We start from the raw sequence: 9,210 nt of genomic DNA, 5'->3' as shown, positions 1-9,210 counted from the left end.
GGGAAAATACAGACTTTAAAAATGATGGACAATCAGGACACATGGCTATCTTGACATTCAGGAGACGATCAGGTTTATTACCCTGGGCACAGATTCCCCTAAAGGGCTGAGGAAGGGCAAGGGCCGGCCACAGCACTTTGAGCTGCTTTATGAGAACAAGGAGTGGAAGTTGCTCAGGACAAGGCAGCTTCATGTGTTAGTCACTGAGGAATAATTGATCTCCTAGAGAGTAAACTGTAAACAGAGTCCCTAGAAACATACCTGAGACCTGTAACAAAATTTCCAAGAAGAAAAAGTCAATAGAAAAATTGAAATTACTATCATTAAGCTTCTGTACTGGATGTTTAGCAACTAAAGTTAGCAGACCAAAAATTAGACAGATAGGTGGGCTAAAGCTATAGCCAATATTTTGGCCCTGGTCCTCCAAGGTCAGTGAGGACTCAGAACATAAGAGAACCTCTGTTATGACACCCTGTAACTCAGTGGTGTCCCAAATTTTTTGATCAAGGAGATTATTATGGGGCTACAGGGAAGAGTAATTAACGATGTATAGTGTGCCTAAGGATAGTCACCTAGAGAGGAAAAACTTCTCTCAGGCTTTCACAGAGAGCAAATTGGTCAAGCAATGGCCATGACTCATCCAGACGGCTGACACTGACAAAAGACCCACAAGGTTGGGGCCAGGGAGATGGCTCAGTGGAATAAGCACTTCCCTGGCAAGCGCAAGGGCCTGAGTTCGATCCCTGGTTCCGCAAAAAAAAAAAAAGAAAAAAAAAAAGAAAGAAAGAAAACAAACAAAAAAAAAAAGACCCACAACGTGCTGTACATGGTTTCAGGGTAAATCCTGAGGGGATCTGACTGATCTTGTCAGATACAAAAGTTACATTTTTAGTTATATAGGTCTTGCTTTACCTTGGTCTTAGCCACCCAGCAGAAAAGCATAACAATAAGGTATAAAAAGTAATGCCATATTAGTATGCTGAGCTATAAATGGATTAAGTCAACAACTTTAGACAATTGCCAGTTGTGCTGATAACTCACTAGTGCTATGGACTATTGGACTGTATTGGGTTATTTTGCTGATTCAAGGCCTACAATCTGGACTGGCATCAAGCATGAGCAGGTCCTTTAGGGGCTTCTCCCAGTTCAGCTTCTCTAAGAGCAGTGGAGCACCTTCTCTGACAAAACACAACAGAGGGAGGATATTAATAAAGGACCGTTTTGCTGTGAAATATCTATATCTATATCTATATAGATATAGATATATAGATAGATAAATACAAGATAGTTAGGAAAGATATACAACTTCTTTCTCTTAGTTCAATGAGGAGAATGTTTGTATTAATATTGTTTAGGCAAGATAACGTGTCTATATCTTGTCCTCTGAATAACTACTATGAAGACAATAATATGCAATGTATTAATTATTATAACTGTTCTACTAACCTGTTTTGAAAGTGTTTCATTGCTATTTTATCTTTTTTTCTCATTAAAATGAATAAAAAAAAGAAAAAAGGTAAATTGAAATTATTAAATATTTAATCAAATATATAAAACATAATTTTTCTATCATTTATTAAATATCTCATCAGGGCTGGAGAGATGGCTCAGTGGTCTAAAGCACCTACTTAGAACAAGCTTAGCAAAGCATCAGGGACCGCGGTTCGATCCCCCAGCACCACATGCCAGCCAGCCCCGCCCCCTGGTGGACTGAGCTGGCCACACACACACACCACACACTCTCTCTCTCTCTCTCTCCCCTCTCTCTCTCTCTCTCTCTCTCTCTCTCTCTCTCTAATAAATAAATAAATAAAATTAAAAAAATAAATATCTCATCAATTAAATATGAAAAAAAATTGTAGATTAGATATTTGCCCTTTGTCCAAATTCTCAAAATGAATGGGGAGTATAGAGACATTATTGTTTTGCAAAAATAAATGTACTATATATACCAAATAATTTCTAAAACAAAATTGTGAAGAATTTTCAAAATATTTATCTTGAGATATATTTTTTTTCTGTATTTTAGGGAGGGTCTAGAGGGTGTTCAGGGTCTTGCTATTAGATCGGACTCATAATGATTCTCATGTTTACAGCCTCCCAAGTCCTGGGATTACAGGCGCGTGACTCCATGCCCAGTCTCAATTGCCATCTCAGGGCCCCGGGGAGTAGGGTCAGCACAGCAGGCCCGGGGTCAGATTTCTGGCCCTTGCGTCTACTAGCAGGCACTTCAATCTGCTGAGTTATTTGGCTGGCCCTGAAAGCTTTTGGGGGGTACCTGGGACTGAACACATGATCTGGTGCTTGTTAGGTAGGCACTTATGCCACTGAGCTATCTCCCCAGCCCTATCTTGAAATATAGTAATTACATTTAATGAGGGATGTAAATTTTTAATATGTATTTCATAAAGGATTCTTGGTACATTTGCCTACACCTAACCCAGGACTTCAATGCATCGGGGAGTGATGGTAACGACAGCAAGCAGTCTAGGCAAACAGCATGTGGAGGGCAAGAAGAAGCACCAGCATCCAGCCGCTTGGCAAGGCCTGGAGAGGCAGGCCAGGCGATGTGAGTCCCAGAAAGGCGCCGCTGGAGGCACCACCGATGTGCTTCTGCTGAGACAGAGCTCCCCAGAGGCATCCGCTGGCACTGGGCTGTAGCCAGGCATTTATTAACGAACCAGTTTGCGTATTTATTTCGGAGAATTTCAGATGTCAGGTATAAGCTGCAAGCTAGCACAAAATAGACGCTTCTTTGGTAACAAGTTAACTTGTGATGCTCGTGAGCTTAAGCCGGAACTCAGTTTCTTCTATGCGCGGGTCTCAGTTCTCCTGTGCAGAGCAAAGCCGTTGCTGTGGTAAGTGTGTCCTGGGAGTGCAGTGAAGAGCAGCCCGACGTCCCAGTCTCCCTCTCTCACGTCAGGTCCAGCCCGCGTGTTAACTCCGAGGCTGCAGTGATAGCTGGCCAGAAGGCTGATGTCAAACCATTAACCTGTGCAGCTAAGAGCCAGCGAGAGCCACGGAGGACAAGCACGGGGCACTAAGAAGCGGAGCCAAGGCTGCAGACAAGAATTCCAGAAAAGGCCAGAGCTTGTGCAGGCCTGCCCAGGCTGCAGGTCTCCCTGTGGACACCAGTGGAGAGGCAGACTGGTGCTTAGCACGCATCTTTACGTGCCACACAGGGACAGTGATGTCATGCCGGCCGGTGGCCGCAAGTCAGCTCTGCAGGGAAAATGACTTCCCTAAGGCACTCCAGGACAAGGAGAAAGCTCCTTTGAAACAGGTTCGAGGGGTCGCCCTGCTGTGCTCCTTTGAAACAGGTTCGAGGGGTCGCCCTGCTGTGCTTCCTCTCCTGAGTGAGGTAGCATTTAATTTTTTTCTCTTGTCTCTCAGATGCCACTACTACCATACTTGCAAATGATCAGTTTGTGTCAGTGTACCACGCTGTCCCGAGGAGAAGTGTATCTCTCCTGATACATACCGTGCAGCGTAGGCTCCCGGAGTCCTGGTGCCCACACACATGTACAGGTCTTGCGCATTATGAATGAGCTGTGCTTAGCACTAATTCGCATCCTCATCATAAATGCTGAGCATGGCGTGCGACTCGGGCAAGCAGCCAGCCCTGGCTGTAAGCAGCTCTCCGGGCCACAGGACCTCATGCAGAGAGGACAGATAAGTGAGCAGGCAGGGAGCAGGGCAGATGGCTTCGGTCTGGTGCTCTTTCCTCCCTCTAGCAGTCGTTAGCACGGGGTTTTAATCACAGAGAAAAAAGTCCAGAACTGTGTGGATTTGCAGAGCACATCTGATCTTGGGAGCCACCTGGCTCCAGAGGACTTCACTCCATGCTTTTAGAGACGGCATCCTGTCTCTTTGCCCCCTCTGGAGGAGAGAGAGGAAACGACGCAGAGCCACTTGCATGGAGCCCAAAGGCCTTTTGAGGTTTTGCCAGTCTCCAAGAGTGTCATTGATTCTTAGTGTTGGTGCCCTCATCTGCCTTATGTTTGAAGGCCCGCATTGGAGGTGTGGTGGTGTGCGGCAGGTCCCACCTGCAGGCCTGCTGGGCCAGTGCCACTGTCCTCAGGCTGCCTGTCGGGAAGAGCTGTGCCTGGACACAGTACACCAGGTTCCTTCTTGGCAGTGCTCTATCATTAAGAAGCAGGCAGTCAATGCAGCCTACACGCACCCTGATGCCTTGAGAGCCGGGTAGCTGCGTGCTGTCCCTCCACAGAGCAGGCTGCACTGCGAGTTTTGGTGAAGGCTAACTGCGTTGTGGATTCTGAGCTGCTACTTATGGCATTTCTCTTGGCATTTGAATCATTTAGCATAGACCCCCGCCTTAGGTCTTTTTAAAGTGAAATTCTTCTCAGTCACCTTTAAAGCCCCATCAATCACTTGGTAATGGAAAAAGTCAATGTAATGATCTGCTTTGAAAATAAACAGTGTGACTGACTCTGGCGTTGCGAGCCTATGATCATGTGGTAAAGTCATTCTGTTCCAGTGACATTATCTGCTGAGGATTTTATGATGGTGGAAAATATTTCAGCTTTGTTATCGGAACCATGAAGCTCTGATATTTAATTATAGAGAAGTATGTCTAGCTTGGGGACTTTGGTATGTCAACGGTCACAGTTTACTCCTTCCTTCTGCAAAGACTTTTGCATGGCAACCAAATGTGGGCAAGCACTACTTAGTGACCCACACGAGCTATTGGCTCAGAACTTTTTCTTGCTTTCCCAAGTCCTTTCCTTTATATTCTAGTTTCATCAGGTTTGCTGATTAACTGCTAATTAATTATAAACTGACCTGATACACTGTAGGACTAGGTAACAGAAGAGGGCTCAGAGCTGGAGAGTAGCACCTCTGTCCAGCTTTTACTTCAGCAAGTGAGACCCATACGAACGAGTGAGCCAGAAAAGCACGTCCAAGGTGATGTGTTAGCAAATAAGGGGCCTTCCTCTCTTCCCTTTCCCCCACTATCACACACATGTGCATGTACACTGTGTTAAGGGAATGGCCATATGGATCACACTGGTGGGACTCACATGATGAGTGAGGCTGCCCTGAGAGTGGCCGCTGGGGCAAGAGCTGAAAGGCGACATGGGGACTTTCCCGTCTGCACTCGCTCTTCTCCTGGCCGTTGGCTGTGCCATGCTACCCACTTACATGGCCTTCAGTCACAGTCCTTAGGCAGCCAAGAAATAGCCGGGCACCTTTTCTGTCATCACACCTGACTCGGGCCCTGCTTTAGAGAGACGAGGTGGGGTGCCCCTGTGTGGTGAGGCAGGGGAGAAGCTGCTGGTGGTGTGTTAACGAGGGCAAGGAATTGGGATGCTGCTACCCACAGGCTGGAGGGAACCGAAAGCAGAACCCAGCCTTGTGTGGTGCCGAAGCGCTGAGCACCTGGCAATGGCAGTGCCCCTGCCACAGAGCCACTTGGTGCGACACCCCCAGTGCATGCTCTTCCCACTGCACAGACTTCCTTCCAAAGTTCTCTTTCCTGCCTGGCTTCAAGGCACTGGCTTTGCGCCACAGGAGCTTCCGGGGAGACACTGTCCACTTCAGTTTCCCTCAGGTGCAGCCTGATGCGAAACCTCCACACTTCTTTCCATTTACTTGATGTCAAAGGACAGATGCCAGGGAACCCGGCTGGTGGCAGCTGGTCTCAACAGCGGGGCTGCGGGCACGCGGGCCCTGCTTTGGCTGCTGAGCCCTTCTGAATCACTCACTTGGCGTGTCCTTGGACTCACAGAAGTGCCATCGGGACCTCGGAGGGGAATGTTGTATATATAGAGGGTTGGGAAGAATGAAAGGGTGTGCTGAGGGCTCCCACCAAGTTCACATGGGAGCTGGGTCTGCAAGCCCAGCGTGAGAAAACAGTATACCCTTTGTCTCAGCCTGTAGGCCCTGATCAGGTTCCAGGTTGCTGACAATGAGCTGGGGAAAAGCAGTCAGCTGCATGTGAGCTGTGGGGGGCTAGGGAAAGGCACAGGGTGGGCACTCAGTGATGCCCCGCTTTCCTGTCTATTTTCTATTTTTTAAAAAGCGAAAGGGAAAACGCTTGGGAGCTTGACTTTGGAAGGGCTTATCAGTGCTCTTCCTCTTCTTTATGTCCGACGAAGCCCTCTTAGGGCTGCATCCACTTGTGTACATCACGCAGTTCTCGGGTGGAGAAGCTGCCGAGGGCTCTCCTGGAGGCAGGACCCCGCGAGGGGAAGGGGAAATTGATGCAGGGCGGACCATGGGCAGAGAGCGAGAAACCCAGACATGGTCCTCTCTGTTGGACATCACTCATTGTTCCATTCCATCATGGAATGTCAGAACTGGGAAGCCTCTAAAAGTAAACAAGAGGGCCAGGGAGATGGCTCAGTAGAATAAGCGCTTCCCTGGCAAGCGCATGGGCCTGAGTTCAATCCCCTATTCTGCCAAAGATAAAAAAATAAAGAAAAGTAAAGAAGAGCAGAGAAGAAGTGCCACGCAGGATGAGACAGTGGGAGGCCCTAGTGACCCAGAACCTGCAGCCACCACTCCATAGGAGTCCCCTGGGCCTGGGTACTGTGGTGCTGCACAGACCTCAGCCAAAGGCTGGACCAGCCAGGATGCGGCCGGTGATGCTGCAGGCTCTGCTTCACTATTTATGTGAGAGGTCAGCGACAGAGGCCTTTGGGGTTCTTGAGGTCAGAGTGACAGCCAGCACTTTGTACAGAAGAGAGTTTCCCTGCAGGGCCCAGGGAAAGCCTGTGTGGAGGGCAGAGGTTGGGGACGAGCACACGTCTTACAGAGCAGGCCTTCCCCAGCCCTGCTGCAGTTCTGCCAAACCAGGGACCAAGTGGAGGAGGGGGAACCATTTGTGTGCACAACCATGCTAGTCGCTGCTAATTTTGATAGCTCATTATTTTTGTCAGGTTTACTGTTGTTTTCAATTTACTCAGTCACTTGCTAATTTATAAAACCAATTTAATCAGCAATCAAGAAGACACACTACATATGGTGGCCCACTCCTGAAGTCCCTGAAAGGCTAAGGCAGGAGGATCACAAGTTCAAAGCCAGCCTGGGCAGCTGGGTAACTTTATGGGGCCCTCACTCAAAATAAACAGTAAGAAAGGGTGAGGAATGTAGCTCCACAAGGCGGAGGGAAATCCCCTGCCTCCACCACAGCGGGAGGCCATGTATTTAAGGAGGACCATGCTGCATACACGGGAGTTGGCGGCGAAGGCCCAGCCTAGGGCTCAGTTGCAGCTCTTTCGGGCGACCTGCTCCCGCTTTCTGCAAAGGTACTCTCAGCCCTGCGAGTAATGGGGCCTCAGGCCAAGGGACGAGGCTCTCCTGTGGGGCTTCCTGCTCCCCACAGGAAGGTAGTTTTCCATCTAGAAATAAAGAAGCGCATCTGATGTTGGTGTGAGCTCGCCACTGGTTAGGTGACCCTGGAAGGCAGGCTTTTCCCCTCTGCACAGCTCCTTTTTGGCATGCGCAGGTAGCCCTGTGCTGCTACAGCGGGGCCGCACCATGAGACGCACCTGGGTCGCGATGAGCCTGCCGAGCCCTCCCAGGTCCTGAGGCCCCTGTGCAGGACGCCCCCACGGCCACTCGTTCACCGTCCTGAGCGCACAGGGCTAAAGGCAGCAGAGGCTGGAGCACAGCCTGTGCAGCGTCGCAAGTCTGTGCGCACGCCTCCGCAGAGAGCTGCGCCGCTTTCCAGTTCGGGAGAGAAGCGAGGCCACAGCGCGCTCGCTTGCGGAGGGAAGCCCGCGGTCGGCTCAGCGCTGCAGCCCGCCCCATGGCGCCTGCGGAAGCAGAGCTGCTCCAAGAAGCCCCGCTCTGCGGAATGTGTGTGTTTTCCGTCTACCTGTTCAGATACTGTTTTGTTCTTTGTTTCAGTTCATTGTGCATTATTAATTTTGTCATTATATGCATCCTTATGATTACCCCAACTCTAATCTTATTTTGCTTTTCTAAGAGACAACATGTTTCTCCTGCAGCTGAGTATTTTTACCTTAGAAACAAGTTAATAGATATTCTTATTTTCAATGAGACTTTGTTTTATTCCAGTACAGAAACTATATATATAAGAAACTGTATCCATGTATATTTTTACCAATTCACATGGATGACCAAGAAGATTTTCCTGAGTCTTAAAAAAAGCAAACCAAACTTACTCTTTTTTATCAATAAAATATTTTTAATGCCTACAATTTCTCGTATACATAAATTGTAAAACATCCAACTATATATGCAAAAGTATATTCTCTTGCAGGTCAGCAGCACCAGAAAACAAGCTAAGCTGTGTAGTTTTTTTTTTTTTTTTTTAAGCTTGATTTGTCCGTTACATAAATGACATAATGAATGTAATAACTTCAAAGAAACCTATATTCTATTCTTAATTATGCACTAAACACCTGAATGTTTATTTCATCACCTCCTCTTGCAAAATAAATAGTAGTCTAATATATTCAGCACACTGAAAATAGAACCACCAGTCTCTCTTATATTTATTCTCTTTCCAAAAATGTTGGGGCTGGGGAGATGGCTCAGTGGAATAAGTGCTTCCATGGCTAGCGCAAGGGTATGAGTTCAATCCCCGGTTCTGCAAGTTTTGGTCTTCTGCTATAATCTCAGAAATGTACTAATAGCTGATTTTAAAGTATAAAATACAAACTAACAACTTATTTTCTTGGAGAGAATCTTGGGGATTACCATTTAAAAACTGAAATGTTGGCTTCCCACTGACCTTCATTCTTGTTAGCAGTTACTGAGCTTCCTCGTGGCACACAGACAAGGCTGCCTGTGACACGTGGTACCCCAGCCTCCAGAAGCATGTAACTGCATTTAGAGCTGAGAGAAAATGCAAAGACAAGTAGCTTTGAAAGAGAGCGCCCTTTGCTTCCACAGAGCAGCCTCAGAAGCAAGTGGACTATGCAATCAGAGCTGCGAGTTTTGTGAAAACTACTTTCCTTCCCCGTCACTGTGGGCAAACGCCACACCCATGACTGTGTTACAACGGCGAAATCACATTACTACATTTGTGAACTGACATTACTCAATAAAAGGCACAGCCTCAAATATTAAGAAAAGCTGAAAATCAAAACATGGAGAATACATTAAGAATCACGCACTTGGGCTGGAGAGATGGCTCAGTGGTCTAAAGCACCTACTTAGAACAAGCTTAGCAAAGCATCAGGGACCGCGGTTCAATCCCCCAGCACCACATGCCAG

The 9,210-nt window shown here is 47.6% G+C and overlaps 1 pseudogene; it reads right to left on the bottom strand.

The window, feature by feature from the left end:
• Positions 1-3,961: 3,961 nt before the first annotated feature.
• The window catches only part of LOC101578190, a 17,089-nt pseudogene continuing 11,840 nt past the window's right edge, over positions 3,962-9,210 (bottom strand).

Source organism: Octodon degus, unplaced genomic scaffold (assembly GCF_000260255.1).
Source record: "Octodon degus isolate 3935 unplaced genomic scaffold, OctDeg1.0 scaffold00148, whole genome shotgun sequence".
NCBI classification, from domain to species: Eukaryota; Metazoa; Chordata; class Mammalia; order Rodentia; family Octodontidae; genus Octodon; species Octodon degus.
Note: the sequence above shows the minus strand (reverse complement) of the source record. Positions and strands in the feature narration are given on the sequence as shown.